General features: G+C 50.8%; 1 protein-coding gene and 1 pseudogene across 6 annotated transcripts in view; one reads left to right on the top strand and one right to left on the bottom strand.

Annotated features, from left to right (window-relative positions):
* ELMO1 (engulfment and cell motility 1) overlaps nucleotides 1-25,862 on the top strand; it is a 422,552-nt gene that overhangs the window by 336,551 nt on the left and 60,139 nt on the right. The window lies entirely within an intron of this gene.
* LOC118611275 lies at nucleotides 16,904-17,022 on the bottom strand (annotated as a pseudogene).

The raw sequence follows: 25,862 nt of genomic DNA, 5'->3' as shown, positions 1-25,862 counted from the left end.
GCCGTGCAGCAGCGTGGAGGACAGGGCATTCCAGGCAGAGGGGCAGAAGGCCCAAGACGCGAGAGAGCCCGGCTTGTCCAAGGAAACGAAGCCAAGACCGCTGGGGCCGGAGCAAAGCGACGGGGAGGGCGGCAGAAGATGAAGACGTTGGCGGCGTGGGCGGGGATCGAACCACGCGTGTTCCCGCAGGCCCGGGCGAGAGGTTTGCCCTTTCGTCAAGGTGACAAACTGTTGGGGCATCGAACACGCTGCCACGCGCTGATCTGACTTACTCTGAACGCGATCTCCACGCTGAGCCCAGAACGGGTTCGGGTGTCTTAAGAGGCTGATGCACTGGTCCAGGCAGCAGATGACGGTGGCCTGGACCCAGGTGGTGCCTGCAGAGATGGAAGTGATTCCAAGGAACGTTCTAGAAAGAAACTTGAGAGGATTTGCTGGTGGTCTGGGCACGAGAGGCGAGGGCTTCTGGAGGGGCGGTCACAGCCGACCGCCCCATTTCTGCCTTGAGCCAGTGGCTGGCTGGAGGTGCCCTGCGCTGCTCCGGGGGGGCAGGGCGGCGGGGCTGCCTCAGGGCCTTGCGCGCACCCTCACTCCTGCGTCCGGGCAGGCGGCCCGCAGCGGACGGCTTCACAGAGCCTCTCCTCAGCTCGATTCACGGGCCGCGGCCTCTGTCCAGCTCAGGCCCCTGAGAGAGGACCCGCGGGACCGACCCCCGTGATGGCTCTGTCTCTGCAGCACGGTGTCTCATGTGCGTCACGCTTCGAGGAATGCCGAAATCATCGTGTCTGCGCGCGGAGCAGGGTTCCCGCTGGCGAAGGACCGAGTCGGTCCCCAGCCTCGCCGAGAGGCGCACACCTGTGCTCCTCTTAAGAGGAAAAGGAGTAGAGAGAAGAGACACAAGTTGCCTGGAGCCCTGAAGCCAGGACAGCCCTAGAATCCAGTGAGAGTTGAACCAAAAGACAGGAACAGAAGTCGCCGGACACAACAGAGGAAATTGCAGAAACTGCAGAAATCGGTGGCCAGAAATGGATGACCCTCTGCTCAGTCACCCACTGTGAACCGCGGGCGGGAACAGGACGGGAAACAGGTTTTTAAACGCTTCCCGTCTCCCGCGGAGAAGGTGGGCTGGTTACATAAAGAGCTGCCTGTGGGCTGCTCCACGGCTGGGCCTTGCGCATGAGTGTGAAGGAAGCATCGGCTCCGCTCTGGCGCAGGTGAGTGACGAGCACGTGTTAGTCACCGCGGCCCGTCCGGATTCCGTCCCCTCCCCCATCGTGCGTGCTGTGCAGGGCGCCGTGTCCCTCATTTCCTGTCCCTGTTTGGGATACGCAGCTAGCTAGCTGCATCTTCTGGACTTAAACCCTGAAACAGGTGGCGAGCTGGACAGCGGAGGATGTAAAGGCGTGAGGAGGACAGAGGAACAAAAGAGCCGTGACCTAGGAGGAGAACTTGATCCCGCAGGAGCCGCTGCGCCAGGCGGGCTCTGGGAATTCGCTTTGGAAAGGTGTTTACATTGGCTGTGTGGTTGGCATTTGAGACCAGTGGTTCTCAAGTGGAGGAAGAGGTTTAGTCCAGGGGGCATTTGACAATGTCTAGAGACAGGTGTCACGGCTGGGGGCGCAGAGGTGGGGCACGACTGCAATCCGGCAGGTAGAGGCAAAGGATGCTGCTGAACATCCCTTAATGCACGGAACAGCCTCCACGACTCGGAATTACCTGAACCAAAATGTCGGTAGTGCTGAGGCTGAGAAATCCTGGGTTAGACCCTGCGGGAACAGGGTAAGAAAGCGTAGTCTGCGGCCATCCACCTTGGGACGACCATCAGCTGGTCGTCAGAGGAACGAAATGAGGAAATTCAGGGAAATGTGACCTATAATTCTAGCTCTTGTCGTTCAGGGCCACATACCACGTGTCTGCTCTGCTGATCACGGCACTTTCCAGAGCTCTGGGCGGACGAGGGGCTGGGGTACGTGGGCACACCACGGATGCTGGCCAGAAGGGGAGTGCGAGGGGTGGGGGGCCATCGCCCCCGGCAGTCTTCTTGCCGAGGAGAGACGTGATCAGATTTGCGCCTTAGGAAGACGACTCTCTGGATCGAAACATCCACGATGACCGGAGGAGGGACCAGTTTAGGGGACGGTTGCCTGAAACAGGCAAGAGATGATACAGGCCTGACTCATGCCCAATCCAGGCAATAGGTGGTACAGACCTGAGTCAGGGTTGCGGCCCAAAGCAGGGGTGGGGCCGGCAGGTGTTTGGGATGTGGAGTCAGCGGATTTCAGGGGTCCGATGGGGATAATTGAGAGCAGGCTGTAGAATGAGAGACTGAGGATGATTTATTGGTGGATATTGGGACTTGCCACTGAGAGAGAGAATATGGGAGTAGGCGCAATCCAGGATTTGGGGAAGGGGTGATCTCGGCTTCTGAGCCAGAGGGGAAGCGCTTTGAGCACATCCAAGTGGAAGTGATGTCTCAGGCAAAGCGTAAGCAGAGGGGAATGAGAAGGGTTGGAGAGTCAAGATCAGTGTCACGTGCATGAGATACAGTTGTAGGTCGTTTGAACAGACAAGCTCACCGAGGTCCGGGAAGGCAGAGGGCGAGAGGAGAAAGAGAGCCCAGGACTGTGACCCCGCATCTGAGGGGCCTGCAGGAGGGACGAACTCATACAAGACGCCAAGGAGGGGGCTCGGGGGCAGAAGACATGGCTGCTTTCGGCGAAAAATAGATGGGCTTCATGGTTTCAGGAGGAAGGTGTGGGTTTTTGTGGAAAACCACCCACCCCCATCTTGACTATAAATACCAGTCTTCCTTTGGGTGGCGTGGCACATCTCTCTCACACACACACACACACACACACACACACGTCGTTGCAGAAAATGCCATTCTGGCTCCAGCCAGGGGCGGCTTTGAAGCTTCAACCACAAAGAAGTGATTGTGAGAATTCCATTTTTTCATCCCGACGACGCTTTATCCTCACAGCCTGGCGGGAGGGTCCGGCGGCCGCTTGGACAGCACAGACACTTACGCCCTAGCCGTAAATATCTCTCCTTCTCCCACCCGCCGGGAGGGAGGGCAGCCCTCGCAGTCACCCCAAGCCTCTCTTGCTGGCGACGGAAGTTTCCATTATTGACGGGAAACGGCAGGCCGATGGCGCAGACGAATCGTAAATTTTGACAGCCCCGACAGGTAAATATTGGCTTTGCACAAACAAGTTCCTATTAATAACCCGTCTGCTGTAGAAACTCCACAGATGGCTGCAGGGCGGGGCCCAAGCGTTGGTTTCCCCGGGGCGCTTGGTGCAGGAAAGCCCAGCTGTCAGCTTCGCTGTCCTCGTGGCCAGCTCAGGCTGCCTCTCTCGTGCCTGCAGCCTGTCCCCACCCCAGCCTCCTTTGGCAGGCAGAGGTGGGGACAGGCGGAGAGAGCCACTTCAATAAACTGCCTCCGATGCCTTTTATTCCAGAAGTCCAAAGGGGTTTCTGAAAACTGTCACTTTTTCAGGCTGCGCAGGTAAAGCGGGGGTGTGTCTGACCTGGAGATCGGTCGGCCCCCGTAACTGAAGTCGATCCTATTGAAAAGAAAACCAGATGACAAGAGACACTTCGTCTCTCCACGCGACTGTGCTCCGCGTGGCGGCTCTGCTAAGTCGCGCATGCAAGGGCCCCGGGCAGACGCGGGGCCGTGGCACGTGGGCGCGCGATGGATGCTGAGAAGAAGGGGAGCAGTCGGGGTGGGGAGCCACCTCGGCAGCAGACTTCGCGCTGAGGGAATTTGCCCAGTGGCCTCTCACCCCATCCAGCGGGCCAACGGAAATGCAGTGAGCCACCACTGGAAAAAAAGTGCAGGCTTTCTTATTTCTCAAATACTGGGCTAAGAGCCCCCAGCGGGAATAGGGCTGACTGAAGCAATGGCATTCAACCTGGTCACCCAGGGCTGCCCAGGGAGACTGGTGCCGAGTGAGACGCCCCGTCCCGGAGCCAGGCTCTGGCGCGGGGTGTGCCGGCACGTCCCTCCACCCCCGACGTTTATGTTCTGCTGCTCCTGGTTCTGGGGCTCGTTTTTTTAGTGCATTTAATTGTAAACCCCTTCCACCTCTTCTGGAAGACACTAGACGAGGCATAAATCACGTAAGGTAAATCAAATGATTCTAGAGGGTACCTATAATATGAATAGCAATAAAAAAATTTTTGTTGTTGTTGTTCTACAAAGTCTTTGAGAAAACACATGATAAAAATAGACTATTCCATCAGACCATTTGTAATAGCAAATCGGGAGGGAAAACGTTGTGGTAACTGCAGGAGAAAATGCCATGTGAACGACAAAGTGATGTCCCACCCAAAGCGGAGATGCCTGTGGTTTCCTCTTTCTGTCGCCTTGCCCCAGGAGCGGAGCGCAAAGCTCGCCCGAGCCGGGCACCGTTCTGACGCGCAGCGCCCGTGTTTGCTGTGCCCCATGGTCGCGGCGTGAACGAGTGAACGCGGGACTTTCGTGCCTGCTGCTGGGCAACTGGTCGCCCTCGGCACTGCCCCCTTGGCTCTTCCTGTGGGTCGGCCTTCTAGTTACAACTCCGCATTCAGAAGGAGTTCTAAATCGCAGGGCTTGGGGCTTCGGGCTTTTCCCCCTCCAAGCCTTGTCGTCACTATGCCCGAAGGCCTGTGTTTGCAATAAGGGCTGTGACCGCCTCGCAGGCTGGTGCCTGTCCAGTGCCTTCTGCCTCCCCAGGCCTCTCTACAGTGCCTGGCACCCAGCAGGTGACTCAACGCGCTCTGGTTGTCAGGGACTCTGATTTCCATATTGGGGAAAAGATCAGGAAAATTCTTCATGGGTGTAAAACTACAGCTTGCTATTCAATGGTAGAGCTGAGCAAGACGCTCAGCCAAGGAAATGACGAGTCATCGTCCACGCAAACTGTAAGAAGGCTGGGACGTGCCCCGCAGGAGGCCGCGGTGGTTCGGTGGCAAGCGTCCGAGCTTCGCGATCAGACGGACTTCGCTTCGAACCGTGCATTCCTTCGTGTGACCTGGGGGACTCGTTTTTGGGTCTCTTTGAACCTCGGCTTCGTTATTTTTAAAATGTAGATAATAGTAATTGAATCCCCAGGATTGTGGCATCCAAGAGGCCATATAATGTCACGGTCACAAGGAGCAACCCTCGAGCCACGTGGCCAGGTTCACGTCCCTGCTCCGCCGTTCGCTAGCTGAGCGATCCGTGGGAAAGTGTCCTAAGCTTCCTGTGCGCAAGTGTCCTTATTTTTAAAATGGGACCGTTGCTGTGAGGAAGAAATAATCAACATATGTAAAGTGCTCAGAACGCCATGGTGTCTTAAGTGCTCACTGCGTGCTTGCGACACCGTCGGGCGGCCCGAGGAGGGGCGCCCTGCCCGGCAGCTCGCTTCCTCCCTCTACCCCTAGCCCTCGGCCTCGCCCTGTGCTTCTCTAAACTTCTTGATCAGTTTCTCATTTGTGAAACCAGCCACATTATGGTCACCTTCTTAAAGGACTGCACAGCTATTGTCTAGCACGGATGGTCTCACTAAGAGGGGAGCTGCGCGGGCTTCCAGCAAAGCCAGGAAAAAGACCTTCGCGGGCCCCAGAGAGAAGGAGACAGGGTGGGCTTTGTTATGCAGAGCTGGAGTTAAGGTTCTGTTTCTTTTTTGTTGTTACGAAAACATGTTCTTTAATTGAAAATAAAGAGTTCCAAGAGTTCTAAAAACCAAAGTGATACACAGGCTGACCCTGTAAGGGGTGAGTCACCTGTTTAGAGGCATAAAATATACTTCACTTAGTCAAGATGTTGATATATATACTCTGTTCGTTGGTTCGTTCATTCATTCGTTCATTCATTCATTCATTCATTCAAACTCTCTTATTAGTGATTGTACATCCGGTCTTAAGCCAGGTGCTGTGGATAGAGATAGGAATAGGACTGCCTTCGTTCCCCAAAACCCCAACCACATCTGCAGTGACAGTTAATGAAATTTGATGACGCAAGCAATCAGGCAAAGATCTTTTCACGAGAGAGGATCCGGACACGATCAGGGAGATTACAGACCAGGGGAGGTGATTGGCCTCGCGATAGGGCCAGTGTGGTCCCTCACTTGAAGCTGAACTTAACAAAGAATGTGAGAAAGGGAAGGCTGAATTTACATAAACACCAACGCTACTTGGAATTTTTTTTTTTTAAGAATTAAAGAAAAAAATATTGTTGACAATCTCAGAACGACACAAGCGAACCGAACGCTGGATCGCCACTGTGTACCCCGGCAGGACCTGGCTGAGTTCGTTCCGCGCTCACTCTCACCAGGCGGCCCGTGGCATCCCTGCTGTACGGATGAGGAACCCGGAGCCCGAGGGCGAGGCCGGGGTAGCACGCACAGAGAGCTCCCCCGAGGAGGGCACCCAGCTTCCCCGGTGGCCAGCTCTGCCCCCCCGGCTGCTGCCGTGGTCGGAAGGTGACTGGTCGTCGTGATTTTTGCCGCGCGAGAACTCCGGAAGCCTCAGCGGCGCGTTGTGACAACCGCCCTCTGTCTCGCGGCTGCGCGGCCATCTGCGCCCTTCCTCCCCAGAGCGCCCGACCAGCGTGGCGCCTCCCAGGCTCGCCCCTCTGCGTCTTCCTTTCTTCAGCCAGTGCTCATCACACGTGTAGATTTGTTCGGAGGATTCCCCGGCTGGGGTGGCGACTCTCCTAATTAGCCTGCAATGCCACGTGTGACCTCATGCTGTAATTCCTTCAAGCAAAATATAGCGACCCCGCCGTCAAAATAAGCACTTCCTTTAAGAGGAGTAAATTACGTCGTTTATCCAAATTGGCCCCTTCACGGTGCAGATCTACGGTTTTCGTGTAACAAAGACGATCCGCTGTCTACAACGAAGAAAATGCCCTATCTGTCCCGAAATCCTCATTCCACGTAGTGAGCTTCCTCAGAGAGTGGCGGCGCCAGCCTGTCTCCTGAGACCAAGAAAATGCTGCTTTTGAGTCTTAGCACAGTTCGAGGACTGTCACTTGCAATTACTTCATGTTTCTATTTCAAGAGCTGTTGACTGATGCTTTGACAAAATCATTTTGTTTTTTTCCAGATGTAGCTGGGGGGAGGGTCTTGGTAGAAGAGGAAACCTTGCTAGCTGTGGCAGAGGAGGGGGCTACTTAGCGGGTCAAGGTCGGGTGCAGCTCAGGGACCTCTGCCAGCCTTTGGCCCGTGGCCACCAGGTTGTGACTAGTGTGTAGAGACCTGGTCTAACACAGGAGTGCTTTGGGCTGTCACACCTTAACAAAAATCTGTCTCTGAATTTCTATTGATGAGATGATGACTGTATAATCTATTGGCTTTTAGGTAAATTACAGGTGACAGTTTACCTCTGCCCCCAAAACTCTCGCTCCCTAGAATCACCCAACACCAAACTAAGGTGACGCTAGCTTTCTAGCACTATTGTCAATCCACGGGAACTGAAGTGGAGTGAGCAGAAGGGGTGGGAAACGGCGTTCACGTCCCGACGCCTCCCAGCTACGCAGTCTTAGCCTGTTGCTTCACCTCTCTGCGCTCGTCCGCTCGTCTGTGAGAAGGAGAGGAATCAGGTCCACCTCACGGGGTGCTGTGAGAGGCCGTGTAAGGGCGCTTCGTACCACGAATGCGCTGTCTTCCAAATGGAGAAGACGAGCCAAACCCTTTAGGAGCGTGTGTTTGATCATCTATCCAGGACTGGTCCCAAGGAGGGAACTACCGCCCTTCTGTCCTAGGTTTCCAGACTGTGTGGGTGGCTTTGGGATTGGGGCGCTTTTCTGATGACTCCTTGGCAGTGCTGTGCAAATTGCTCAGGGCAACAATTTCCAAGGTAAACTGGAAAATTAGTAAGTAGGTACTGTGTTAGGAGACAAAATGTCTTACATGACAAAATATGCTTGTGATAGCCTACATGTAATAAGTTGAGTAGATTTAACATCTACGTGTATGCCAATGTGTGTAGCGAACCTCCAGGAGGCGGATGTAAGCAATTAAAGGTCTCAAAACTTTACCTCACAGAATCCTCCCCTTCTTCCACTTTTTCTTTCCGCTACCCCACCCAGCATATCATGGAACCGCTGAAACCCACAGCACACTCTGAAGAGCGTTAGTCAAGGAATTCTAAAGGGACCACCTCGTCTCTTTACACCTGCGCTAGTAGAAAGGCATGGGGTCACAGATCACGCCAAGTACCAAAGGTAGAGCACGAACACGTGACTTCCGAATAGACCCTGTATTATAGGAAGGTAACTGGAGCAGTAGGCTTTTTTCCCTACATGGTCTCTGTTGAGCTGATGTTTCAGAAATCAATTTGTTTTTCCTAGAAGCAATATAGATAAGAGTAATGGGATTTACCCCCAATAAAAGACTATATAATTAGAAACTAACTTGGAATTTAGTTTCCAATGGCCGGGGATATTTCATAAAAGACATAGCTGAGAGCCAGCGTCACCTCCTTCCTGAAGCTGCTCTAAATTTCCCAGCTAGAAATTGTCTTTCTCCCAACCCCTTATCACACTTGACCTGTGTCTCTCGTGTGCATTTATAATTTACCAACCCGCGTAAGAGCTAATTGTGCACATGGCCTATCTCCCTTGCTGGTAAAGACACTCTTCTTGTAGTGGCCTATCTCCCTTGCTGGTAAAGACACTCTTCTTGTAGAGTGCCTCTCAGAGCCTCAATGCCTAGCAGAGAGTTCGCATGTGCTGGACACTTGGACGATTGACTTGGTGAGAGTTTCTCATATTTCTCTTAAGATTAAGTATTCACTCTATTGTTATAATTGACTAGTTCTTATTAATTAGCTAATATTATTGAATAACTGTGCGCTAAACACTTTGCATTAATTATTTCATTTACTGTTTACAACAAAACTCTGAAGTAGATATCTTTTCCCCTCAGTTTACGAATAAAGAAATTGAGGCTTTAAAAAAAATTATGAAGAACTAGCCCAGTATGAGAACGAATATTCCAAAGTATGGGTCTCTTACCCAAGCCTGGGCTGCTGGCCACTAAGCATCACTTTCTCAGGGGCTAAAGAGTTGACAAATGCTCAGAATCCAAAAAAACAGCCTCAGAGGTACTTTTGTGGTTCTCCGCCCTCCTGAAGTCTCACTGTAAAGATGATCGCCCCAAGAAGAGAAAGACTTGCAGGCCACGGGCCAATTGCTTTTCCTCCTGCGTTTTGAGCACGCAAGGCCCTCCCTGGCCTGCTCTGCCTGAGGCTGCTTTCGCCACCTTCGCCCTGCCGTGACCGCGAGCCCTTGTTAAGGTTGAGTCAGTCGCCAGTTTCGGCCGTGTCCTCCTTCAGGAAGCCCCTCCAGAGAGAACAGCCGCAGAGCTGGGAAATGGTCGTCTGCTTGCTCTCCACTTACCCAGCTGCTCGTGGGTTAGGAGGATGCCGGCTCCACGTGCCACTCCAGCTTCTTCTCATGAACAAAGCCTTCGTGCTTTCTACACCTGACGATTTCCAGCCTATTGCCAGTCAGGAAGTCAAACCAGTATTTATTAGGCACGTGGTCACTGTCACTGTAAGAAGTGGGTGGCACTATGAACTCATTCACACCATTTCGATCCTTTTTCCCGGTTTGCTTTTGCTGGGAGCGCACGGGATGGTGAAGAGTGCTCCAGGAGGTTTGAGTTCTCATTCTGGGTGAGATGCCACTCCGCACCTGCTGTGGGCCAGCTGTCTGGGCCCTCCGGCTCCCAGTCTCCCCAGCTAAAAGCGGGAGGATGGGCTGGCACCTTTTCTCTCGCTTCCTTGGCCGGTCTCTCTCAGAGTGGGTGCGGCTCCCCAGGGAAAGGGTTTATCTGCGATCTAAATGGGGATAGAGACTCTCATCTGCATGTAGCACAGTCTAGAACCACTGCACTGTCACTGATGTGTTTTATTTACGCCTTCATCTCTGAAAACGGTCAGAAAGCACGGTCGTTGGTAAGTGAATGGAATCAAAGTCGGAGCGGATTTATACTCCGTAGACTTTTATTTGAAAGGTAAAACATGTAGAACCTGCAGGCAGAGCCATTCTGAGGGTATTTGGGCTCCTGCCTGACTGGGTTCAATCTTGGAGCAGGTCTCAGACCTCCGTCTCTGATAAGTGGCTGAGTCTTTAACCGAGATAAGACATGGCCAGGAAATCAACAAAGCCCTTTCTGAGACTCGTGCCAAATATATAGTCATGTCCACAGGAGATGATTTATGGGTCATTTTCCATTTTTTTTTAAATAGCTTTAAATTTTTTTCAGGTAAAGCTGTGTTCCTTTTTTTTTAATTAAAAATATCTAGTGTTTTGAATCAATAGAATTTTTAAAGAATGACCATCACGGAACGAAGCAGACAAACTTTCCCTCCCTCTTGGAGCTTATGTTCTAGGTGGCCATCGATGACAACTAAGGTGTAAAAAAAAAAAAAAAAAAAAAAAAAAAGCATTTGCTCGTCCAAGAACATGGCATCCAAAATAGAAACCATTGAATAAAGGCCCTCTTACCCCAGGCAACCGGAGCTGGCAGCAGAATTGTGCATTAAAAAAAGACCGTGAACATGGTAATACTTAATCATAACATGATATATGTGCGCCTTAAATATTTTATTTTAACGTAAAACATACAAATGCGTAGTCATTCACCACATTTTTGTACGTGAGGCCAAAGCACTTCCTGGTCTGCTGACTGGAGTTTTACCGAGCGTTCGTGCCTAAAAGGCGTCTGTGGTTCCCAGCTGCAGTTTATTTAGAGTGGAATGAGCTCTCGAAGGCAGTTAGGACGCGATCGAATCTTCCAGGCTTCCGCGTTTGACACACCCACACCTGGTTCGACAGTGGGTTCGATTTCGTCTCAACAACTTTTTTTCTTATCCGGTCTTCCAAAGCATGCAGCTCGGACCATTTTCTCCACACACCCACATTGTATCAGTGTCTATAATATGCAACCAAATTACATAATCACAGTGACCAGTGTAACGGGCAGAAGAGGCTCGGAAACAGACCCCAAAGTCTCGCACCTCGTCTGGTGCAGGCAGAAGCCCAGGGGCATGTTGGCGGCTGGACCGTCGGCTTGGGGTGTCGCTCGGGCACCCGTCCCTGCATTTTACAGAAGAGGCGAGAACGTTTCTTAACCTAGCAAGTCAGCTAGCTATGCGGCGATCACTTAAGAGAACGACTGTCCTCCTGAACGTGGCCGTAAACTCCCATTATTTGCCTCTCTGAGAACCATGTTTCTAAGCCTGAGTGCCAGAGAGTTCTGGAGGTCCTGTGGGGTGCGGGCAGGGGTTCAGGGGCCATTAGAGAGTGCTGGCAGCTGGCCTCGCCCCAGCTTCCTTCAACTGCAGGAGCTGCACCTTGCTCTGTTTTATACAACCAGCTGCTGCATTTAATTTCATTTCCTAAGAAAAGACTTAGAGAATGATTGTATCTTTAGATAAGGGGTGTCGGGGTGCTTTCAGAGAGGAAATTTTAGACTTCAAGCAGCCTAGCAACAATTACCATCGATAGAGGACACCTGATAACATTTCTAAATCTTTGGCAAAGACAGATGATTTAAAATGCCTGGTTTCTACCGGCTTTTTTTTTTTTCCCACATTAAGTGTTTCAGAACAGGCACTGTATTCATTCCCTAGAGCTGCCACAACAAAGCGCCACCGACCAGGTGGGTTGAAAGAGCAGAAATTTAGTATCTCACAGTTATAGAGCCCAGGAGTCCGAAATCCAGGTGCCGACAGGGCCGTTCCCCGCCTGCAGCCTACGGCAGAACCCTCCCTTTTCCTGTTTCTAGCTTCGGGTGGTCTGCGGCGATCGCTGGCATCGCTGACCGGCGGCCGCGTAACTCCCGTCTCCGCCCCTGTCCTCACATGACGTCCCCCCCCCCCCCAAGTGTCTTCACACCGCCGTCGTCTCATAAGAACACCAGCTAGGTTGGATTAAGGGCTCGCCCTCCTGCAGTGCGACCTCACCCTAGCTAATTACATCTGCGGCACCCTTATTTCCAAGTAGGGTCCCAGCCGAGGTGCTGGCTTTAGGGCTCGAACCTGTTTTGAGGGAGAACCACAGTTCAGCCCCCAGCAGGGACTAAGGATTTCCTGGATATAGTGCTCCCTGCCTCCAGCACCCTTGATTCTTAGAAACCGCCAATGAGTAAAACAAAGCCTCTCAACATTCATAATGGCAGAAATGTCCTTGTGCTTGAGTGAGACGGAAGTGGATCCCCTGGGAGAATCCCTTAGCTGAGGCAAGGCGGTGTTTGCCCAGAAAAGACGGCGCGGTAGAGGGCACCGTCGTGTTTCGAGTGCTCGCTCTGTACTTAGTCCCATGCTGAGCACGGCACACCCCTTCCTTTACCCATTTATCTTCCCCAACATTCTAATAGGGATCTCTATTATTTTATATAGTTTAATTTGAAAGTAACAGAAAACATGCAACTGTTAGTTATCTTTAACAAGAAGAAATAGCGATTGGCTCATATAACCGGAAGCTAGAAATAGGGAGACTTCAGGGCTGGCTTGATCCAGGGGCTGGAGGTCTGTCTCCGCTATGACGCCCTGGGCTCTGCCTTCCCCCGTGCAGCAGTGTTAGTGGAGGGGGAGGGGTCGCTTTGGGACATGATCCCAGAAGGAGCAAGAACATTCCCAGACGCTCCCAGGCAGCCCTCTGCATGTCTCCTCGGCTTGGACTCGAGCATACACCCAGTTCTGAACTGAATACTATCAAAAGGGTGGAGGGTATATTCAGACCAGTCAGGTCTGCATCTGGGGTGCGGGGGGTGGCATTCACTGGGGCTCAAGGACTACTCAGAGGACAGACGGATACCTGGATAGAATTTGGGTTCTCCGTGAATGGAGAAGGAGGCGATCATTATGTAAGCCGCTGACAACATCCGCCAACAACACAGCAGGCCCAATGTACAGACGAAATACCTAAGATGTGGAGAAATTAATCACTTCTTTCCAAAGCCACGCAGCTTGTGCATGGCAGGCTAATGTTCGTCTCTGGCTTTCTCATCTGTCATGCTGCCGCCAATTCTTTCTGCCGAGGCTAAGTGCTTCGCACGCTTTCTGGAGTCGTTACGTAGTCTCAGCTTCTTAGACACTTGGTCTCTACACACCGGACCATGCACCTTGTAATCAGAGCTCCGAGAGCCTCACGATGCGGTGTGCCTCTGTGAGTGACAGCTGCCGTTGAGGCATTGAGGGTTAAGAGGGAATTCTGGGGGTGCCAGGGCTGGAAGGACAATCTCCATCTGGACAGACAGCCTCGACGGAACCACTGACTCATTAGCTTCCCTTTCATGCTTTCGTGGACTCTGATCAGGGCATCAGATAGGCTGGCTCACTGGGAAGGACACCTGAAAAATGGAAATGGGGATGGAGGGGGAGAGAGAGGGACATACGCCTTCCAACTGTGCAACGAGGCCGCCTTGGGGACCGTTTCAGACGAGACAAAGCAACACCCGAATAAGCTCTCGGGGGGAAACATGCCCCGGTGGAGACCGCGGTGGGGTTTGTTATGGCTGAGCCGCCACGGGAAATCTCCACCTTCCTGCCCGCTTGGCGTCTCACTCCAGTGATGAGAAATGCGGAGCGAGCGTCCGCCGCTCAGACCTTGGGGACAGTGTGCGTCTTTGGCTCTTAACCTTGGTTGAGCTATCTCCACAAATTTCCTTTATAGTTTCTCTGGCCTTTGGCTCTAACGTTGCCAGTGGAGCATTGGAAAATCCAAAAGCGTTTCAAGAATGTTACCCCTTATGAGCATCTGTATTGTCAAGGAGAAAAAAATTATTTTGCCCATTAGTAACCTTTATGCTAATGGTTTCTTTTTTCATCTCCTAATCCTCCAAAGCACATGTTTTCATTTCCATTTCAATCATTTCAATTACTTGCATCCAAAGCAGAAACAATCACAATGTCATTAACTTTTATAGTGCCCCGAAGTAAACAGCCCTTAGCCTTACCTAGCCATGCCCGTAGCTTCTCTTTTTCCTTGAAAGGCGCTCCCACGAGGTTTGGTCTCCCAGCGTGTGCTGGAAGACGCGGATTGTGTGGATGCTGTCAAGGGGGTGCCCCCCCCCCATGCGGTGTTTACGGAGCAGAGGCAAATGTTGCTCACTCAGTCCTGAGCCAATGTTTCAGCAGCCTTGGGCCCCACAGTCTTGCTTGGGGGAAGGGCTGAGTTGAATTTACACACAATAGGCCTGGTTCCTGGATCCCAGGAATGTGACTTGCATCTGAGCTGTCCCCCAGTTCTCCACATCCCTGTCCCTTGCCAGGTCGGCCCAGCCTCTACAACCCCTTACTCTCTCCTCCCGGTGCTCAAATCTCCTCTAGGAGGGAGACCTCCCTCCCCTCTACCCAGCCCACAGGGCTCCCTCCAGCCCCTATACCTACTCCAGAGCCGCTGGGATCCTGCCAGGAGAACTAGATCAGCAAATTTCAAACATTTCCACAGCCAAACTGTTTCCTAAGATGTCAAGTACATGGCGGCAGGGGACTCAGCTCTGGGTGGTGAACACAGTGCGGTACACAGATGAGGTGGCGTAGCATCGTCCACCCGAAACCTCTCGGCGTCACCCCAACATTTAATCAAAATGAATGAATGAATGAGTGAATGAATGAACGAGAATGACAGAGACAAAGGCAGAAGCGGAACTGCTCTCACTCGAAGGGCAGGGGTCGGCCTTGACGTTCTGCTCCTTGGTCCTCCGAGATGAATCCCGCCACTCCTCCTGACACACAGTGTGAAAGTCACAGACCCGAGACCGTGTGGTGGCCGGTCCGGCTGGGACTCTCACCTGCCCCTCCCTTCCGTCTCCAGCCCAGCAGTTGGAGACCTCAGACCTCCCCCAAGTTTTTCGTGTGTCTGGAGGAGTCCCACGGAAGTGCCCCTTTGCCACGGAGATGGGGCCCTCCCGGGCAGGAGAGCATTGTCCTCACGCCATTGCCGTAGCGCTGGGTCTCTCCTCCAAGGGCTTAAGGTGGCCAGGGGTGTCTCACTGTAGCCGCCGAGCTTGGTGCCGGGCACTCAGAGATGAGCGAAGCACAGACAAGGGTGCTGACAAGTCGACTCAGTGGGCCGAAGAGTCATGGCAACACTTCATCTTAGAAATGCCCGAGAAGCCATTGGATGTTTAAGACTTAGAGAAGGGAATACAGTCGGTTCTTGTCTTTGCTCTGTCTCTGCTCTCTGGGTCTTCTCGGCCCATTCCTTCTTCAGCCAACAGAAGCATATACCCTGTAGATGGAACCTTCCAGCTTTGTTTCTTTTAGTATCTCCTTCCCTCTGTGAGACTAAGCATGGCCAGCCCTTTTCTAAATCACAAAGACACCCACTCAGTGGAGTATGAGTTAGCAATGTTTTTAAATCCATGCATTTCAAGATTTCCACTTAGAAGGAGATACACCCCTCAATCCTCATACACTCCCCCAGCTATGAATCTGGAAGGTACATAAGGGTATTAGGCATATTCCTGTTTTTTAGCACTCATCACCCAATCCTTGAATTGATTTTAATTTGTCTCGGAGTTGATCAGGGCTCTCCTTGGGAGAGGAAAAGAAGGAAACTAATACTTATCATGGAGGATACTGAGCCAAGAACTGTAAGGGAGCCCTCTCTCGTGTGTGGACAGGGGCGATATTTTCTTAAACCGTGTCTAATAGTGCCTCCCCTGCCTCTTGACACACCCACAGCATTTCATGAATGAATGAGTGAATGCAGAAGGCTTTCTCTCTAAAAAGTAGGTCATCTTATATCTCAGCGCGTCTGCTACCTGGGCCCATGTAACCTATTATGTACGGTATCTAGTTACCCGAAACAGTACCTTATATTATAGAGAGCTTTCTGATTTTCATTCGCATTCTTAAAGAGAGACACATATACACAAAAGTCAATAAATAGCACGTAAGGTTTGCTCAATTACTATTTGACACATAGAGACAATCATTAAAAGAATTCTGTGAGGCGGATAATCCCTTTCTTCTTTTCATGGGGGTCATTCCACGTCTGTCTGAGGTCACACACCTCAAATTCTGGATTCGTGTTCATTGGTTACATCTCTTGAGGACCTACTGTGTGTTGGATGTGCCATAGATGCTGTCCACGTATTTTTAATTTTATCCTACAACGACTCTGTGGAGTCTAATCAATGTTGCGATTAGGGAATTTATGAAACTGGGGCTTCAAGAAGATAAACGAATTGTGTTTAAGGCCACAAGTTCATGCTGGCCAGGCCCCTTTTCTGGTAGTGCTCATTATGACTCAGACAGCTAGTCGTAGTCCTAGACATTGACCTTCTGAGACAAGTCCCATAAAGCCGCTTTTTATGTTCTAAAGGAAGCACTTTTCTTCCCAAATTTGCATTCATCTTTCTTACTAGATGACGGTGCTCAATAGTGTGAGGTGGCCAAAGTTTCCATCTCACTCAAATTCTGCATTATTTAAGACGAAACGCTTCAACTACCAAATCGATACTAATGGATCAAGTGTAACGGGAAAGCCAGAAACTCATTTCCATTCTGACCCCTTTACATGACCGATTCAATGATGGAGATGGAGATCAAGACAGAGAGACAGACCAGGCGCCCACGTTCTCACCCCGCAGGTGGTGCGTCTGAAAAGACCCGCCGAATCTGCCTGCCTGGCCGCGTGTGCAGGAGCGGAGGCAGCAGCCTTTCCCACCCTGGGGACACACCCCGACCTCTTCTTGTGCTCACCTGCTTGGAAAACAGCCGAAGTGGCAGATAGGACAGGGTCGAAATGATAGACTTTCTCCTTGGGAGACAAGAAAAGAATCAGGTTTATTTTTTGTTTATTTTTATTTCTGTTTTTATTATTTTTTAATAATTGTTTTAGGCGAGGCAACCTTTGGTTGACCTCACAGATTGCAAGGACCTTGTCAGCTTACAATCTCTTATTTATTTTTTACGCCTACAACACCCAGTCTTCGTAGGTGGTCTCCCATCCAGGTATTAACCAGGCCCGACCCTGCTTAGCTTCTGAGATCAGACGGGATTGGGCTTATTCGGGATAGCATGGCTGTAGACTCAGGTTTATTTATTGTTTTTAAATCAGTGAGATGTTTCTAAAAACACAACATTAAAAAATGGCACACGCGCACGTGCTCTGTAGAGGATGATTTTATCCCGTCTTGGGGGTCTTTCGGTTATGGCTTCCTCTCACGGAGAGCCGTGCCCGCAGGACGTGAGGGTGAGTAACAGAGCATGACGTGTGGCCAAGGAGGCTTCTCGCTAAGTGCGACTCAGCAAATTACATGCATAAGTAATTTCAGTGATAGTAAAAGAGAAACAAACCTTCAAAGGTTATGAAATTTTAGCTGTAACTTGGGGCGATCGCACGGAGGTAGGCTTTGAACTCTTTTCATCTTAAAAAGGCACATCCTGAAATATTACAGTATATGCATGTCAAATAAAATTCACTAGGTCTGTAATTCAGAAGCAAAATAGAGCTTTTGAATTCTCTAACATCGGTCCGCTATTGATATTATTAACAGGACTGCCTCGGGCCCCAAATAACTGAGTTAGAATTCCTAGACACGTCTGAGGCCACGGCTACTCCCTGGTCAGTCACAGCTGGCCCGTGGGCTGGGGAGTCTTACACACCAGGGCAGTCAGTTCAGCTGCAGTAGAGAGAGCGAGCCCAGGGCTGCTCACAGACCAGCTGTTTCTCGCGGCTCTTTGCTTTGGGTCAACCAGTTCTCTTCACATCAGGGACGCTACCTAAGAGCAACATAATCCCCGAACGTGGTGCAGGCCCTCGTGGGGATGCGTTATTTCCTCAGGCCTCTTGGATCTTACCGAACAGCAGGCTATTTATTCCCTCAGTCACCCCCAAAGGGGTGTGCCAGCCACGCTGATGAACTTCTGCACCTCCATCCATTTTGGGAGTCTTATTGACAAGGACTGGCTCGTGTCCAGGGGACTCACTGGAAAGGGGTGTTTCTCAAGCCCACTCGGAAGCCAATATAATAGATTTGGTTGTCACAGACTTTAATATCAAATATTTCAGTCTATATTACCAGCTACTTATGTTGTTCTGCTACAGGGACTTTAAGACATGCCCTCTTTTAAATTCAACTGATTGAACCTTTCATCACACATTCATTCATTCAACAAGCATTCGGACTGGACCGTTCAGAGCTGGACCACACCAAACATGGAGCTGGAGGACTTCAGGGCACTTAAGAAAGGCTTGGGGAGGGTGATGCTAAAGGCCATGGTATACTCGCCCATAAGAAATAGTTATAGGGCAAGTTTCATTGCAACCTAACGTGAGAAATTTTCCTACTAGTGCCTTGATATGTATTCACCATCCTTCAGAAAACTCAGATGTGGGAGGCAGGAAGCCAACAGCAGGCGTGAACCCAGGGGATTAGGAGGATGTGGCAGCCCCAACTCTTTCACGTGCCCAGGAGGGGAGGGCAGAGCTTGGCGGTGTGGCCGCCTCCGGACCCTGGGAGGGCCCAGCAGGAGACCACGGCCCAGCGTGCAGCCCCGCACACCAGGGCGACTCCCAGAAGGCAGCGGGAGAGAGCGCGGGCTCGGGCGTCTCTCGTTGTCGTCTGCTTGGTCCCCAGTCCACTGTGTACGGGCCCTGTGACCTCGAGTAAAGCTCTTAACCCCTCTCCACTTTCTTGATGACGTGGAGATAGCGTCATCACCACTAGGGCAGGCACGGCGCTTAGCCCCGTGGGTGGCCGGAGAAGGAGGGTGCTCAGTGGCCAGTGTGGCTGCGCTGCCTCTGCTGCCAGCCCCTCCGTCCTCTGTCCACTTCCCACATCCGAGCTTGTGCTCAGGAGTGCACATGCACACATACACATACGCACACACACGTGCACACACGTGCACATGCACACATGCACTGTATGGCTCTACGTGTACCAGGTGGACAGAACACATACATGGGTACATTCTCGCCTTTCCAGAAAGCTCCCTTTCACGTTCAGGCTGCCACTTTCTCGGAGGGGGCTGTCTGATTCCACGGGCCTCTGCAAACGGCCAGCTGGTGCGATGACTAACTCCCTTTTAGGCAGTAATTAATATTTAGTCAGGACTAGGGATGGGGCTTGGGGTATGAGGGAGGGGTGGCTGGCCAACTCTTTAGAGGCAAGTGTCATTAACCAGGCAGTGGGGACCGAGCAGGGTCTGAAAAAGATGTCGACGTCTCTTTGTTGTAGGGCGTCGCTGCCCCTGCTGCTTTTCTGGCCAGTACTTCCTGGACGGGGCTAGAAAAAGGTAGCAAAATACACCATTCTTACCAGATCTTCCACTTTCCAAGTGTAGAACACATTGCGTGCCGCCGATGCTGCTCCTTCGGGCTGCCTTTCTGAGTGTGCTTGCCGCTGGTTCTCTTTGACCGGTTGCACTGAATGATTTGCTTGAAGTCCTGTCGACTGGGTGGAGGAGGGAAAGCATCGCCGTCGAAGCCCCGGAGTCTGCAGGGTGAGAGGCAGAAGATGCGTGCTGTCCTAAAATAATCCTGTTCTTGGGTAGAAGTGTAGGTGTCAAGAGACAGCCAGTGCTCGGTTTTCTGGGGCAGAAGGAAGACGCACTTCTGAATCCTGAGTTAATCTTGAAGCCTCATTTGCACCAAAAGGTGCTTATCTTCTTAGTTAGTAGGTGACAAAAAAATGACACTTCTGAATCTTCTTTTCCCTCATTTGCCTTTTGAGATTTTCAGAGATTTACCAACACCCAAGAAAAATTATAAAGCACTAAGAGGTGAAGTTTGGGTTTCTGAACAGCCAGAGGTTGATTGGTGTGATTTATTCAGACTGAATTCCAGTCTGGCTTTCCAGAAAAAAACGAGAGACCAGCCACCTATTTTCTGTGATTTGAACCCCCAAACCTCTCCCTCTTGGGCCTATTACTGTAGTTAAAATGACAGTCCTTTAAAGTAACCAGTTTTTTTAAAGACATAAATAGCTCATGGGCCTGTCAGTCATTCATATTCTAGTCTGAACGAGTTCCTTCCAGTTTGATTTCTAGAGTTATACTAGTTGTATGGGAGGAAGGGGTTTTGCAAAATCAAAATGGTTTGGTACTGTCTCTGAAAAGTGGGACTGGATGTGGTACCGCGGTGAGGAGCTCCCGGTTTGGGGCTACTTGTGTGCTGTAAGCATTCATCTCTACCACTCCAGCCTCAGGCTCCATGTAATCCTGGCCAACAGGAAGAGGCAGCAGACTGCACTGAAGACGAGAAGCTGGTACCACGCTGCTGGGACCATGCTCCGTTGTCCCGATGACAGCAAATTGTGCCGAGACTTACGGAACAGGGTTAGAAATGAGGAGGAGTCTGGGTCACGCGTTCCGAGTTCTTCCCTCCCTCCGCCTCCTCGCCTTGGGCGGCCGGGATCTTCCTTATGTAACAGGGTCGGGAAAAGGAAGGCAGGAAGGTAAAAATATTACCCCGCAGTGGAGGCACGCCAGCAGCGCACTGACTTCTGGGATAGGGAGATGAAGATGAAAGGGGCTCGGAGGACCGTGGGAAGGAGCAGAACCCGCGGGAAACCTCGGGGCGTCCTCGGGCCCCGGGCGTCCATCTGTGTTCTGTTCTCTGCGCGGCTGCCGTCTGCGCAGCTGGAAACCAGGCCGGAGGAGAGGTGCCTCCGTCGCCAGGGCCGAACGGGTTACTCTTCCAGAGACTGTCACGAAGCGAGTTTCTGCTGCCACCTGGCAGCCCTCACGCACGTTTGTGGGAAGGAAATTACGACAAGGTGATTTTCTGAAGAAATAGCCAGACTAGACTCTAGACTCTTTAAATGGTACATGGACCTTTTTCCTTTCGAAAAATTGCTTGTTAGAAAATTCATTTTCCAGCCTAGTTTTGCGATCAGAGTCCGAGGGGCTCAGGTTAAGTCCAAAGAAAAGGTGCAGACATGCGCTGGGCTCTGAGGCCCAGAATCGGGGCCCAGGAAAGTTGGACTGAGTAGGGGGCAATATAGGAACCAAACGCCAGGGCCGGGGGGATGCTGGGCATCAGGCAAGATGCCCTTCCTGGGAGTTTCCGGCCATTACCTGCTGGGAATAGAAACCTTTTCTCTGCTGGGGTCTCATCTTTCGGGGCTGCAGCACTTAGCCAGGAAAGGCCAGGCTGGGGGAGGCTCGGGGAGGCCACGGCTATATATAGGTCCCAGGATTCCTCTGCCGAGCCTTCGGAAATGTTCAGGCACCGAGAGTCACGAAGAAACGATCGCTCTGTCTGTTCCTTGAAGTATAAAAATGGTTTTATTTTTAGACATCACGGTGGTTTTTTTTTTCTTTTTTTTTTTTTGACTCTAATGGCAGCTGTCTTCAGATGCAGCCGTGGAGAGCAGAACAATGCAGCCAGGGGCGGGTGCGGGCAGGAGCTTCGGAACGTGTCAAAGTTTCCCCAGGCTCCGCGCCGCCGCCGTCCGGGGCCGGGTCGTTCCCGGCGGGGGTGGGGGTGGGGATGGGGGTGGGGGTGGGGGTGGGGGTGGGGAGGTGGGGCTGGGGGTGGGGGTGGGGGTGGGGGTGGGGGTGGGGGTGGGGGGTGGGGGTGGGGGTGGGGGTGGGGGGGGCAGGACGCGCGTCGTCAAGTGTGCGGCAGCGTCGCTGGCCTCCATGCGCCCGATGCCAGCAGCACCCCCGCCGCCAGCCGAGGTCACCAAATGCTGCCACATGCTCCTCGGCGGGCACGATTGTCCTAAGGCAAGACCACGGCTCAGAAAGCGCGGCCTTCGCCGCGGCCTCGGCGTTCCGCGTGCGCCCGGCGGTCAGCTCTTCGCCTCGGCGCCGGCTCTCCTTCGGGCTCGCTTTCCCTCCGGGCGTCCCCCGCCAGCCCCACCTCCGCGGGGGCGCCGCTCCCCCTCTGTTTTCGCATCGCCTCCCTCCGACGAAGCGCATTCCGCCCTCCCCCAGCCCCCACACCATGCAGCCAGTTCGATGCACACTGTTCTCGCCGTGAAATGTTTGCGTTGTATTTACCAAATATGTGTTCCTTAAGTAAAAGTTTGCCAAATGGTGCTGCTGCCGCAGGAGAAAACACATTTCCACTCAGTGTTTCCATTTGGTTTTGTTTATCTGTGTTTCTTAAGGCAGCGCCAAGAGGACACATTCATCCCGAGATCTCCGTGATAATGTTCTTTTGTACGGCGCTAGGTTTCTTTTACACCTTCCCGGCATTCAGGACCCCAGGATGAGACCAGGGAGACACACTCCACCGTGGGGAGAACCCTCATTTCAAAGCACCTCGTGTCGGACTATGGCGCCCTGTCGCACGCTGAGTGGGCGCGGCCTCCAGCCCAGGGGCCTGGCTGGCTTCTTGCACCCAGATCCAACACACCCCCAAAGCAGAAAGAGAAGCGTTTCTCCTAGGAACGACAAGCTGAACCGTAAGGTCAAGGCCAGAGCTACTGGGCAACAGCCTAAGAGATCAGCGTTTAATCAGATCTAAATTTAGAGTTTGGAAATGGAGTCTGATTAGAATGGGCAGGACTGAGAAGAGCAGTTCCGACACAGCTCAGATGGGCCTCTCGCTCCTTGTTCACAGCCCTTAGGTGCTTCCTCCAGTCCCGCCTTCTCCTGCCCAGCTTCCTTGCCCTATGGTCCGGCCATCCAGAACTGTTTTCAGTTTTCCAACCGTGCCTAGTTTCACCTCTGTGCCTAGAATGTCTCTCCTTTCTTCCCTTCCACCTGGGAAATTCCTACTCACCGTTCTTTACTAACTCAAGCATCTTCTCTTTGATGCCATCTCTTTACCTAATAACCTGTGGTGTATGATGTTTCTTCTCATGACATTAAAATCATGTATGTTTCTTGTTGAATTTCCAACACTCGGAACAAAGTAGGCAATCCCTGAATGTAACTGAATGGATAAAGGCATGAGCCCAGTCTCAAAGACGTGATTGAGGATTTGCTATCCTCGAGAAGAGTTGTTGTTGTTGTTGTTTGTTGTTTGTTTGTTTTTTAATGCATTCACTGAAGTTGTGAATTTTTAAAGGTGTCTTGAAAATTCCAAGGTCTCCATCCAATCTCTTTCACTTCGGAAATCCTGGCCAATTCTAAGGCCACAGCCCAGGCCTCTGCTGCAGTATATCCATCTAATATAAGGGTTTTCATCACGATTTCCCTCTTTATATGGTTTTCAATTGTCATGGCATCCTTGGAACTATTTTGCCTAAACTGAAATGGAGTTTCCTCTTTACCTTTATTCTCCTATCTGAAGATATAATTTTACATACAAGATTTTCCTGCAAGATGTGAGCCAAATTTTAAAAGAAATGTTACGCGTTGTTAGCTTAACAAACCTATTAGTTCTGTAAGTGGGTTCCGTCCGTCCTGTGCATTTTACTATGTATGCATTTCCCTTTCTTTTTATTAATTAATTGATTAGCAACCTAATATGCCCACCACCCAAAAAACGTGGCCTTGTAGTCACGTGCTAGGAATAAGCAAAGCCCATAGGAAGGAGAGACGGCCAGTAGCAAAGCCCAGACAGATGCCCACGGGAGGCGCCGAGCTCTGAGAGTGAGGTCCCCGGGTGCCTGTGGCGTGCCCGCCGTGACTGCAGTCTCTCCTCTTTCACCCTCCCTGACCACTCAAATTGTGATCATTCTTACTCGTTATTACCCTCAAAAAAGACACGTGGTACCACGTGGAGCTCCGTGAACATCCTCCATAGGAAATGTGTCATTAGGGTGGCGAGTCAAGCTGATGCTCTGCCATTTTTTCAAAGTTATCATAAAAGACGAATGCGAAATGGAGGTTGTTAGCCCTTGATTTCTGGGGGCAGCCGAGGGCAGTGTCCACAGCGGAAGCATGTCCTGTCGCCTGGGACTCGGCCAGCTCTTCCCCTCGATGCCCTCCCGGCAGGAGCGAGTTAATCGTTAAGTCATGTCCAGGTATAAGACGGAAGTTTTCATATTTGCCTAAGTCTTCCATGTTTCCCTTCTCTTTCCCTTTCCCTGTCAAGTCATGTTTGAGAAGATTTCTTAATTTTCAGAAGAAAAAGATCCAGAACCCAAGAATAAAGCTAATTATAATGACAAATTGACCAAAATGAGAAAAATGACAAATAATCTGTAGGCTGAAATTTTCCCAAAAGCCAAGAATAAATAAAGTGTCTCTTAAAGTGCCTGGTGGAGGAAGCTAATAAAAGAACTCAATTATCTGTTGTTTGTTTCTTCAGTCTGTGATATCTGACTTTAAAAGGGGGGAGAAAAATGTAAAAATTTTAAAGATAAAAAGTGAAATAAATAGAAGTTCGTGAGCTTCTGTGAATTTGGCAGTTGAGAGGAAATGTATTCATAGTAAAATAGCTAATGAAGCTATAGATTTGCTTTCAAGAGTAACCTCACTCTATCTAACCTCCTCTCTCTTACGTGAAATTGCTTCAGTCGGACAATCGGACACCTGGCTGCCCACTTATTATTATTGTTGTCAGTGTTAACTGTTTTACCGTAAATAGATGCCATACTTTGTGTCCCTGAAATTCGCCTCATTCCTGTAAGGGAACCAAAGAAAATAGTTAAGCAAGGAGCAAATATATACAATTCCAGGTTTGATGGAGAATGGGGGACAATCCATAAGAAAGGGAGGGGAGGTGACCCGGACAGTATCAAGTTATATGCAGAGAGGTCCTGCCACCCACTGGAATTATTTGACCTTACCTGGGCACTTTCTGAAAGCTAAATGCCCTAGAGACAGGTATGATCCTCTTCAGAGGACTTTCTCAGAAGACATAGAGAACCTTGAAAGATAAATGACTATCATGATTAGGGAAGTTTTTGTAGCGAATCCACTATGGTCTGAATATTTGTGCCCTGCTCCCCCAAATTAATATGTTGAAACCCCACCCCGCAGAAGTGATGACATTAGTAATAATAATAATAGTAAAAATAACAACAGTAATTATTATTATTATTATCATTATTATTATCATTATATTTTATTAGGGTGCTGTTACTATCCCCATTTTGCAGTTGAAATAACTGAGGCCAAGAGAGGTAGAGCCGCTTGACAAGGCTACATGACTAGTAAGTATCAGAGCTAAGTTCTAAAGGCTGAATGTCCGGCCCAGTGGGCCAGCTCTTGACCGCAAAGCCACACTGCTTCTCAAGGACACAGACGTTGACATCGATCATGAAACGTGCTCGTATTATTAAAAGGGGTTTAGGTGTACAGAGAATAGAGTGACTCATCCAGGAGTCTAATAGGACTTCTTAAACGAGGTGACATTTCAAGGCAAGAGGTTCAATCTGATGGTAGAAACATAAAATGGCAGAAACGAGATGGAAAGTTTTGTCCTTAAGTTAGTGTTTTGGAGAGCGATTTAATATGGATGTGTTTTATGCCAGGTTTTTTTTTTTTTTTTTTTTGTAAAGCTCTGCATGCATAAAACCATAGTGATCTATTGATATTCATTAAAGATGTACACACATATATATGCATGAATTTCATTATGTAGATCGGTCAACTCACCTGTTGGGTGAGAGATGATGGTTTAAGACCTAAACGGAGCACCATGTCGCAATGACATTTTGAAGAACCGCGTAGTTTCGGACATTTGCAGCATTGTCATTAATATCCGCACAGTGGCGGAACGAGGAAACAGGAACTCTGCAGAGCTCTGTGAGGTCAGTCTCCCCAGTGGCGCTGCCAGGTGACGGTGACGGCCGCCAGCACTGGGCAACGGGCCCGCGAACCCGCCAGGCCAGATCTCATTTGGATATAAGGAGCGACACATTTTATTCACTCTGTCATTCACTTTTTTGGACTCGCTGACTCCCGTATTTACCAATCATTTTTTGAATAGGTCCAGAACCCTATATGTTGGCTCTTGAATGGGTTGGCCAGGGGGTGTTTTGCTTAGGGCAGAATGGGCAAGATCTGGATGTTGCAGGGAA

This window comes from Rousettus aegyptiacus, unplaced genomic scaffold, assembly GCF_014176215.1.
Source record: "Rousettus aegyptiacus isolate mRouAeg1 unplaced genomic scaffold, mRouAeg1.p scaffold_m13_p_13, whole genome shotgun sequence".
Taxonomy (NCBI): Eukaryota; Metazoa; Chordata; class Mammalia; order Chiroptera; family Pteropodidae; genus Rousettus; species Rousettus aegyptiacus.
Note: the sequence above shows the minus strand (reverse complement) of the source record. Positions and strands in the feature narration are given on the sequence as shown.